The sequence below is a fragment of the Patagioenas fasciata genome, unplaced genomic scaffold (genome assembly GCF_037038585.1).
Source record: "Patagioenas fasciata isolate bPatFas1 unplaced genomic scaffold, bPatFas1.hap1 Unplaced_32, whole genome shotgun sequence".
Taxonomy (NCBI): domain Eukaryota; kingdom Metazoa; phylum Chordata; class Aves; order Columbiformes; family Columbidae; genus Patagioenas; species Patagioenas fasciata.
The window spans coordinates 674,594-686,178 of record NW_027288748.1 but is presented as its reverse complement, the minus strand read 5'-3'; the positions used below and the strand labels follow the sequence as shown (position 1 = coordinate 686,178).

At 56.6% G+C, this 11,585-nt stretch overlaps 1 long non-coding RNA gene across 1 annotated transcript; it reads right to left on the bottom strand.

Annotated features, from left to right (window-relative positions):
- Window positions 1-2,992: 2,992 nt before the first annotated feature.
- LOC139826850 (uncharacterized) lies at window positions 2,993-5,124 on the bottom strand. Its single transcript, XR_011736977.1, has 3 exons — window positions 4,931-5,124; window positions 3,352-3,409; window positions 2,993-3,133 (listed from the first exon to the last, which is right to left on the bottom strand). It is a non-coding gene; the product is annotated as an uncharacterized lncRNA (long non-coding RNA).
- Between the last annotated feature and the right edge of the window lie 6,461 nt (window positions 5,125-11,585).

The window sequence follows — 11,585 nt, the reverse complement described above, 5'->3', positions numbered from 1 at the left end:
CCCCAGGATGTCACAACGGGCCCTGGGTACAAGGGGGGTCCCACCCTGTCACAATGAGCACTGGGGACAAAGGGGGTCCCCAGGATGTCACAATGGGCACTGGAGACAAAGGGGGGGTCTCCACGGTGCCACAATGGGCCCTGGGGACAAGAGGGTCCCCACGGTTTCACAATGGGCCCTGGGGACAAGGGGGATCCCCGCCCTGTCACAATGGGCCCTGGGGCCAAAGGGATCCCCAGGATGTCACAATGGGCCCTGGGGACTGCGGGGGGTACTAGGATGTCACAATGGGTCTTGGGGACAAAGGGGGTACCCAGGATGTCACAATGGGCCCTGGGGACAATGGGGGGTCCCTTGAAGGTCACAATGGGCCCATGGGACAAAGAGGGTGCCCACGGTGTCACAGTGGGCCCTGGCGACAAAGGGGGATCCCCAGGATGTCACAATGGGCCCCGGGGACAAAGTAAAATCCTGGAATGTCACAATGGTCCCCAGTGACAAAGGCGCTCCCCATGGTGCCACAATGGGCCCTGGGGACAAAGTGGGTCCCCAGGATTTCACAATGAGCACTGGGGACAAAGGGGGGTCCCAGGATGTCACAATGGGCCCTGGGGACAAGGGGGGGTCCCCATAGTGTCACAATGGGTCCCCAGTGACAAGGGGGTCCCCACGGTGCCACGATGGGCCCTGGGGACAAGAGGGGGTCCCCATGGTGTCACAATGGACCCTGGGGTCAAAGGGGGTTCCCAGGACATCACAATGGGCTCTGGGGACAATGGGGATCCTGGGACATCACAATGAGCCCTGGGGACAAGGGGGGGTCCTGGGACGTCACAATGGGTCCTGGGGACAAAGCGGTTCCCCAGGATGTCACAATGGGCCCCAGGGACAAAGCAGGGTCCTGGGACGTCACAATGGGCCCTGGAGACAAAGGGGGTCCCCACAGTGTCACAATGGTCCCTGGGGACAATGGGGGGTCCTGGGACGTTATAATGGGCCCTCGGGAAAAAGGGGGTCCACATGGTGCCACAATGGGCCCTGGGGACAACGGGGGTCCCAGGATGCCACAATGGACACTGGGGACAACGGTGGCTCCTGGGATGTCACAATGGGCCCTGGGGACAAAGTGGGGTCCTAAGATGCCACAATGGGCACTGGGGACAAAGGGGGTCCCCATGGTGCCACAATGGGCCTTGGGGACAATGGGGTCTCCCCAGGATGTCACAATGGGCCTTGGGGACAAAGGGGTGTCCCCTGAATGTGCATAATGGGCCTGGGGACAAAGGGTGGTCGCCGGGATGTCTCAGTGGGCCCTGGGGACAATGGGGTGTCCTGGGATGTCACAATGGGCCCCAGTGACAAATGGGGTCTCCACGGTGTCACAATGGGCCCTGGGGATAAAGGGGGGTCTCCAGGATGTCACAATGGGCCCAAGTGATGAGTCCCCACAGTGCCACTATGGGCCCTGGAGACAAGGGGGGTCCCCAGGATGTCACGATGGGGCCTGGGGACAACGAGGGGTCCTGGGACGTCACAATGAGCCCTGGGGAAAAAGGGTGGTCCCCATGATGTCACAATGGGCACTGGAGACAGTGGGGGGTCCTGGGATGTCACAATGGGCCCTGGGGACAAAGTAAGGTCCTCGGCTGTCACAATGAGCCCTGAGGACAAGGGGGGTCCCCAGAATTTCACAATGAGCACTGGGGACAAAGTGGGGTCCTGGGATGTCAAAATGGGCCCTGGGGACAAAGGGGGTCCCTTAATTGTCACAATGGGCCCTGGGGACAAGGGGGGTCCCCACGGTGTCACAATGGGCCCTGGGGACAAAGTGGGGTCCTGGAATGTCACAATGGGCCCAGAGGACAAAGGGGGTCCCCATGGTGCCACAGTGGGCCCTGGGGACAAAGGGGGTCCTGAGACGTCACAATGGGCCCTGGGGAAAAGGCGGTGTCCCCACGGTGTCACAATGGGCCCTGGGGACAATGGGGGGTCCTGGGATGTCACAATGGGCCCCAGTGACAAAGGGGGTCCCCATGGTGCGACAACGAGCTCTGGGGATAAAGGGGGTCTCCAGGATGTCACAATGGGCCCTGAGGACAAATTGGGGTTCTGGGATGTCACAATGGGCCCTGGGGACAAAGGGGGTCCCCAGAATGTCACAATGGGCCCTGGGGACATTTGGGGTCCCCAGAATGTCATAATGGGCCCTGGGGACAATGGGGGATCCTGAGACGTCACAATGGGCCCTGGGGACAAAGTGGGTCCCCATGGTGTCACAATGGCCCTGGGGACAATGCAGGGTCCCCAGGATGTCACAATGGCCCCTGGGGACATTAGGGGTCCCCACAGTTTCACGATCTTAACCCTTGACACCCCCCAACTACTGGGTCCTTAGGGTTACTCCCGGGTGTATTTGGGTGTTATTTGGGTGTAATTTGGGGGGTTCTGGGGCACGTAGCACCCTTGGTTCAGCCAGGGACACACACACGGGTGCTCTGGGAAGCGACTCCGGCACCGCCGGTTGCCGAATCATCGCACAACCATCCAAGTACTCCTCACCCACCTCGTTCCTTGTCACTGGAACCAACACCGGGATCACCAGGGGGGTTTTCGGACAGCGTCGGGGGTTCGGAGGCGCCGTTTCCATCTCCCAACGATGGTTTCGCGGTGTTTGCATCGCCCGCGTCGCGCACCTGAGCACAAACGGAACCGGGAGCGTCGGTGGCGCTGGAGGATATCAAAGCGCTTTGCAAACTGCTCTTCCCAATTATTTCTCCATTATATAACGAGGATAATAAAACCCGCTACGCTAAACACGACCCAAACCGGGCGGGAGCGCGCAACGCGAATCTTTACACCGCAGCGATTCCCTATTTCTCGTTTTCTCACCCCGTCGTCTCCACTCAATCGGCAGCGACTTTCACAAATCATCCAGTTACGCACAATTTGGTAACGACCCCCGCAAAGGGCTTCGACGGCACCGCCGTCCCCCTCGCCGCCTTCGCTCAGATCCCCGCTCAATGAGCAGCACCCATGGGTGCCCGTTACCTGCCCCCTCTCGGCGTCCACCGACCACCCGTGGTTCCGGCACATGGAGACGCCGCCATCCTCAACCGGAGTAGCCGCCAAGTGGCTAAAGTGACAAAAATCAGGATAAATAGGTAAAAAAATCAACATGATAAAGTCACGGCGCTTTTAGAACAGATGGCGTAGTCGGCACTGAAGCTCCAGGCAGGTGGAGCTTGCCCGGTGGAATCAATCGGCGTTCGGTCTCAAAGGTTTCAAGCCAAAAGGGTTAAATAACAAGGATTTAAGGCAAACGTGCCCTCAAGCTCCCACGGGTTCACTCACCGCCCGGTGCAGGCGTTTTCCTCCCAGCCGCGGTCGGCAGGCGGTAGATGTTCCCACCCTGCACGAGAGAAGCAACGGTGGCGGGCAGGGGTTGCTCTGCCGTTAATAAATGCTCATCATTAATAGATAGCGACCGTTAATCAATACCGATTGTTGATAAATACCAGCCACCGTTAATAAATACTGACCGTCATTAGTAAATACTGATCATCCTTAATAAATACTGATCGCCGTTAATAAATACCGACCATCATTAATAAATACTGATCATTATTAATAAATGCTGATCACCATTAATAAATATTGGTCTTTATTAATAATGCTGATTGTCATTAATAAATACTGATCATCATTAATGAATACTGATCATCATTAATACTGATCGTTATTAATAAATACTGATCGCCATTAATAAATACTGACCATCATTAATAAATACTGGTTATCATTAATACTGATCGTTATTAATACATACTGATCATTATTAATAAATGCTGATCACCATTAATAAATATTGATCCTTATTCATATTGCTGATCATCATTAATAAATACTGACCATCATTAATAAATACTGATCATCATTAATAAATACCAATCGTTATTAATAAATACTGACCGTCATTAATAAATACTGATTGTCATTAATAAATACTGATCGCTATTAATAAATACTGACCATCATTAATAAATACTGATCGCCATTAATAAATACTGACCATCACTAATAAATACTGATCGTTATTAATAAATGATCACCATTAATAAATATTGATCCTTATTAATAATGCCGATTGTCATTAATAAATACTGACCATCATTAATAAATACTGATCATCATTAATACTGATCCTTATTAATAAATACTGATCACCATTAATAAAAACTGACCATCATTAATAAATACTGATTGTCCTTAATAAATACTGACTATCATTAATAAATACTGATGTCCTTAATAAATACTGACCACCATTCATAAATACTGACTGTCCTTAATAAATGCTGACTGTCACTAATAAATACTGATTGTTATTAATAAATACTGATCATCATTAATAAATAATGATCATCATTAATAATACTGATCGTCATTAATAAATACTGACCATCATTAATAAATAGTGATCGTCATTAATAAATACTGACTGTTATTAATAATTACTGATCACCATTAATAAATACTGATCGTCCTTAATAAATACTGACCATCATTAATAAATACTGATCACCATTAATAAATACTGACCATCACTAATAAACACTGGTCGTTATTAATAAATACTGATCACCATTAATAAATATTGATCCTTATTAATAATGCTGATCGTCATTAATAAATACTGACCATCATTAATAAATGCTGATTGTCCCTAATAAATACTGACCATCATTAATAAATACTGATCGTCATTAATAAATACCGTTATTAATAATTACTGATCACCACTAATACTGATCGTCATTAATAAATACTGACCATCATTAATAAATACTGAGCGTCATTAATAAATACTAGCCGTTATTAATAATTACTGATCACCATTAATAAATACTGATCATCATTAATAAATACTGACCATCATTACTAAATACTGATCAGTAGTAAATACTGAGCTCAAGGCTCAGGTTGGGCTCCAGGCTCAGGTCGGGCTCCAGGCTCAGGTTGGGCTCCAGGCTCAGGTTGGGCTCCAGGTCGGGCTCCAGGCTCAGGTCGGGCTCCAGGCTCAGACTGGGCTCCAGGTCGGGCTCCAGCGCTTCCCCGCAGAGCAGCCCGGGGCTCTGGGCAAAGCCACGCAGCTCGTCGCCCAAGGGAAACAGGTCCGTGGTCACCGGGCTCCAAACACCCCGGAGCAAAAACCAGAGCGGCCCCAGGACACCCGGGCTCCCAAAGAGCCTGGAAAAGGGACACAAAGAGTTAAATTGGGGGGAGTGAAGTGGCTGCTGATGCTGAGAAACCCCCGGGGGTTCGGGGCTGGGGGGAAAGGGGGGATCTGTATGAAAACTGCTCTGGGGAAAAGGGGGGAAGGGGTTGGGCTGCACGGGAATGGGAGGAGGGACGGGAAAACGGGAGAGGGAAACGGGGAAGAGGGAAAAGGGGGGAAAGGGGGAAAAAGGGGGGAAAGAGGGAAAAGGGGGAAAAAGGGAAAAGAGGGGAAAAGGGGGGAAAGAAGGAAAAGGGGGGAAAAGCAAGGAAAGAGGGAAAAGGGGGAAAAAGGGGGGAAAGAGGGAAAAAGGGGGAAAAAGCGAGGAAAGAGGGAAAAGAGGGAAAAAGGGGGAAAAGAGGGAAAAATAGGGAAAAAGCGAGGAAAGAGGGAAAGGGGGGGAAAAGGGAAGAAACAGGGATAAAGGGGGAAAAGAGGGATAAGATGGAAAGAGGGGGAAAGAGGGAAAGGTGGGAAAGAAGGGAAAAGGGGAGAAAAGGGGGGAAAGAGGAAAAAGGGGGAAAAGAGGGGAAAAGGGAAAAAGGGGGAAGAGGGAAAAGAGGGGGAAGAGGGGGGGAAGAGGAAAAAGAGGGAAAAAGGGGGCAAAGAGGGATAAAGGGGAAAGAGGGAAAAGAGGGAAAAAGGGGGGAAGAGGGAAAAGGGCGGAAAGAGGGAAAAGAGGGATAAAGGGGGAAAGAGGGAAAAGGCGGAAAAGGGGGGGAAGAAGGAAAAAGGGAGAAAAAGGGGGAAAAGAGGGGGAAGAGGGAAAAAGGGGGGAAAGGGAGAAAAAGGGGGGAAACAGGGATAAAGGGGGAAAGAGGGAAAAGAGGGAAAAAGGGGGGGAAAAGTGGGAAGAGGGAAAAGGGGGGAAAGAGGGAAAAGAGGGAAAAACGGCGGAAAGAGGGAAAAGAGGGAAAAAGGGGGGGAAGGGAAAAAGGGGGGAAAGAGGGATAAAGGGGGAAAGAGGGAAAAGAGGGAAAAGGGGGATGAAAGAGAGAAAAAGTCTGTGGGGGGATTGATGGCGGATCCGCCCCAGCCCCGGGGTCTCTCCTGGAGGGGAGGGACGGGCGGGCTCCAGCGGGGGTGCTGAGGAGATGAGGGGACACGAGGGGACCCGAGGGACCCGAGGGGACGCGATGGGACATGAAGAGACACGAGGGACCCGAGGGGACGCGATCTCCTCACCCGGTGCTTCCCGCCCCGGCGCTTCCCGCCCGCCGGCGCCGCGGCCACGCCCCCTCGCCGCCGGCCACGCCCCCTCGCCGGCGTCACGTGCCGGGAGTGTGTGGCGGGAAAAGGCGGGAGGGAGGAGGGGGAGGCGCCGCCGTTTTGGTGGAGGTTGTGAGGGGAACTGGGGGTCGGCGTGAGGGGCATTGGGGGTCGGTGTGGGGGGAGGAATTGGGGTCGGCGTGAGGGGGGGATTTGGGGGGCAGTGTGGGGGTGGGGATTTGGGGTCGGTGTGAGGGGGGAATTGGGGGGCGGTGTGGGGGAGGAACTGGGGGTCGGTGTGAGCGGGACATTGGGGGTCGGTGTGGGGAGGAATTGGGGATCGGTGGGGGGGGCTTGGGGGGTCGGTGTGAGGGGGAATTGGGGGTCGGTGTGGGGGAAGTTGGGGGTTGGTCTGGGGAGGATTTGAGGGGTCAGTGTGGGGAGGATTTGGGGGTCGATGTGAGGGGCATTAGGGGTTGGTGTGGGGGGCAGGAACTGGGGGTCAGTGTGTGGGGGGGCATTGGGGGTCGGTGCGAGGGGGAATTAGGGTCCAGTGGGGGGGCACTGGGGGTCGGTGTTTGAGGGGGGAATTGGGGGGTCGGTGTGGGGGGGTCAGTGCAGGGGGGGCCTTGGGGGTTGGTGTGAGGGGGCATTGGGGGTCAGTCTGGGGAGGAATTGGGGGTCGGTGTGTGGGGGGGCATTGGGGATCAGTGTGGGGGGGAATTGGGGGTCGGTGTGTGGGGGAATTGGGGTCTGGTGTGGGGGGGGGGACATTGGGGGTCGGTGTGAGGGGGAATTGGGGGTCGGTGTGGGGGGGAAGTTGGGGGTTGGTCTGGGGAGGATTTGAGGGGTCAGTCTGGGGAGGATTTGGGGGTCGATGTGAGGGGCATTAGGGGTTGGTGTGGGGGGCGTTGGGGGTCAGTGCGAGGGGGAATTAGGGTCCGGGGGGGGATTGGGGGTCGGTGTTTGAGGGGGGAACTGGGGGGTTGGTGTGCGGGGGCGGCCTTGGGGGTCGGTGTGAGGGGGCATTGGGGGTCAGTCTGGGGAGGAACTGGGGGGCATTGGGGGGTCGGGGTGGGGGGAGCTGGGGGTCGGGTGGGGGGTGGATTGGGGGTCGGGGTGGGGGGGGGGAGCTGGGGGTCGGGGTGGGGGGTGGATTGGGGGTCGGGGTGGGGGGGGGAGCTGGGGGTCGGGTGGGGGGTGGATTGGGGGTCGGTGTGAAGGGAATGGGGGGGGCATGAGGGGAACGGAGGCGCAAAAACAACTTTACAGCCTCCGGAGCCATGAACCTCCACACCCCGCAGGGCTCCAGAGCAGCTGCGTTCGTTTCGCCGTCGGGCGCAAGGGGAGCGATGGTTCCACCCCTCGTGCGCCGCTCCGAGCGGCAGGAGCTGCGTTTAAATACAGCGAGGTGCTCGTGTCCCAACGACCCCAGAGCGCCCGCGCACATCCATAACCTTTCCCGCTCATCACTGCCGTAGTCTCCGCCTGGACGCCCCCTGTTCGCCTGCGCGGCGCCACCTGGTGCTCTGGAGGAGGGGTCTTTGGATGAAGGCTCCTTCAGCTTCCTCAGGTTTGGCTCCTTGTGTTGAATGGACTGGGACCCAAGCTCCAGGTCGGTTGAACCCAGCCTGGCACCCCCTTTTTGCTGTAAATCTCGGTTCTCTCGTCCCCTCGAGTTCACAGCTGGTGCCGTAAAACTCCTGATCCTGGCACTGCTGGGTTCTGGTTTCCTTACCATGAGTTCACCTAAAGCTCTGAACTAAGGGCTCGTGTGGCTCAGCCCTAAAGTGTTGGCTCGTTAGTGGGCACCCAATTATGTTTTGTTAACCCTTAAAATGTTCGTGCCCTCTATCAGACCCAGGAGTTCGGGCGGGGATTCAGTTCAGGAGGGACCCGGGAGTAACCCTAAGGACCCAGTAGTTGGGGGGTGTCAAGGCTTAAGATCGTGAAACTGTGGGGACCCCTAATGTCCCCAGGGGCCATTGTGACATCCTGGGGACCCTGCATTGTCCCCAGGGCCATTGTGACACCATGGGGACCCACTTTGTCCCCAGGGCCCATTGTGACGTCTCAGGATCCCCCATTGTCCCCAGGACCCATTGTGACATTCTGGGGACCCCAAATGTCCCCAGGGCCCATTGTGACATTCTGGGGACCCCCTTTGTCCCCAGGGCCCATTGTGACATCCCAGAACCCCAATTTGTCCTCAAGGCCCATTGTGACATCCTGGGGACCCCCTTGTCCCCAGGGCCCATCGTGGCACCGAGGGGACCCCCCCCCCCCTACTCCCCAGGGCCCATTGTGGCACCATGGACACCCCCTTTGTCCCCAGGGCCCATTGTGACATCCCAGGACCCCACCTTGTCCCCAGGGTCCCTTCTGACAGGGTGGGGACCCCCCTTTCTCCCCAGGGCTCATTGTGACGTCCCAGGACCCCTCGTTGTCCCCAGTGCCCATTGTGACATCCTGGGACCCCCCTTGTCCCCAGGGCCCATTGTGAAATCCGGGGAACCCCCTGGTCTCCAGGGCCCATAGTGGTACCGTGGGGACTCGTCCTGTCACTTGGGTCCATTGTGACACCATGGGGACCCCGCCTTTGTCCCCAGTACTCATTGTGACATCCTGGGGACCCCTTTGTCCCCGGGGCCCATTGTGACATCCTGGGGACCCCCCTTTGTCCCCAAGGCCCATTGTGACACGGTGGGGACCCCACTTCTTTCCAGGACCCATTGTGGCATTCTGGGGACTTCCTTTGTCCCCAGGGCCCATTGTGACATCCTGGAGACCCCCTTTATCCCCAGAGCTCGTTGTCGCACCATGGGGACCCCCTTTGTCACTGGGGCCCATTGTGACATCCCAGGACCCCCCATTGTCCCCAGGGCCCATTGTGACACCGTGGGGACCCTGCCTTTTCCCCAGGGCCCATTGTGACGTCTCAGGACCCCCTTTGTCCCCAGGGCCCACTGTGGCACCATGGGGACCCCCTTTGTCCTCTGGGCCCATTGTGACATTCCAGGACCCCACTTTGTCCCCAGGGCCCATTGTGACAATTAAGGGACCCCCCTTGTCCCCAGGGCCCATTGTGACAATTAAGGGACCCCCTTTGTCCCCAGGGCCCATTTTGACATCCCAGGACCCCACTTTGTCCCCAGTGCTCATTGTGAAATTCTGGGGACCCCCCTTGTCCTCAGGGCTCATTGTGACAGCCGAGGACCTTACTTTGTCCCCAGGGCCCATTGTGACATCCCAGGACCCCCCACTGTCTCCAGTGCCCATTGTGACATCATGGGGACCACCCTTTTTCCCCAGGGCTCATTGTGACGTCCCAGGACCCCTCGTTGTCCCCAGGCCCCATCGTGACATCCTGGGGACCCCCCTTGTCTCCAGGGCCCATAGTGGCACTGTGGGGACTCATCACTTGGGCCCATTGTGACATCCTGGAGACCCCCCTTTATCCCCAGGGCCCATTGTGACACCGTGGAGACCCCATTTGTCACTGGGGCCCATTGTGACATCCCAGGACACCCCATTGTCCCCAGGGCCCACTGAGACATCCCGGCGACCACCCTTTGTCCCCAGGGCCCATTATGCACATTCAGGGGACACCCCTTTGTCCCCAAGGCCCATTGTGACATCCTGGGGAGACCCCATTGTCCCCAAGGCCCATTGTGGCACCATGGGGACCCCCTTTGTCCCCAGTGCCCATTGTGACATCTTAGGACCCCACTTTGTCCCCAGGGCCCATTGTGACATCCTGGGGACCACCTGTGTCCCCAGGGCCCATTGTGACATCCCAGGAGCCACGGTTGTCCCCAGGGCCCATTGTGACATCCTGGGGACCCCCTTGTCCCCAGTGTCCATTGTGGCATCCTGGGACCCCCGTTGTCCCCAGGGCCCATTGTGGCACCATGTGGACCCCCTTTTTCCCGAGGGCCCATTATAACGTCCCAGGACCCCCCATTGTCCCCTGACCCCATTGTGACATCCTGGGGTCCCCCTTTTGTCCCCTGGGCCCATTGTGACACTGTGGGGATCTCCTTTGTCCCCAGGGACCATTGTGACACTGTGGGGACCCCCTTTGTCCCCAGGGCCCATTGTGACATCCTGGGGAATCCCTTTGTCTCCAGGGCCCATTGTGACGTCCCAGGACCCTGCTTTGTCCCCGGGGCCCATTGTGACATCCTGGGGAACCGCTTTGTCCCCAGGACCCATTGTGACGTCCCAGGACCCCCCCTTGTCCCCAGGGCTCATTGTGATGTCCCAGGATCCCCATTGTCCCCAGAGCCCATTGTGATGTCCTGGGAACCCCCTTTGACCCCAGGGTCCATTGTGACACCATGGGGACCCCCTCTTGTCCCCAGGGCCCATCGTGGCACCGTGGGGACCCCCTTGTCACTGGGGACCCATTGTGACACTATGGGGACCCCCCTTTGTGCCCAGGGCCCATTGTAACATCCTGGGGACCCCCTTGCCTCCAGGGCCCCTTGTGACATCAAAGGATCACCCTTTGTCCCCAGGACCCATTGTGACATCCCAGGACCCCACTTACTCCCCAGGGCCCATTGTGGCACCATGAGGACCCCCTTTGTCACTGGTGCCCATTGTGACATCCCAGGACCCCCCATTGTCTGCAGAGCCCATTGTGACACTATAGGGACCCCCCTTGTCACTGAGGAGCCATTGTGACACCATGGGCACCTCCCCTTGTCGTCAGAGCCCATCGTGACATCCCAAAACCCCCAATTGTCTCCAGGGCCCATTGTGACATCCTGGGGACCTCCCTTCCTCCCCAGGGCCCATTGTGACGTTCCAGGAACCCCCATTGTCCTCAGGGCCCATTGTGACATTCAGGGGACCCCCTTTGTCTTCAGGGCCCATTGTGACACCATGGAGACCCCATTTGTCACTCGAGCCCATTGTGACATCCTAGGACCCCCCATTGTCCCCAAGGCCCATTGCGACATCCTGGGGACCCCCCTTTGTCCTCAGGGCCCATTGTGACATTCAGGGCACCCCTCTTTGTCCCCAGGGCCCATTCTGATACCATGGGGACCACTTTGTCCCCAGGGCCCACTGTGACATCCTGGGGACGCCCTTT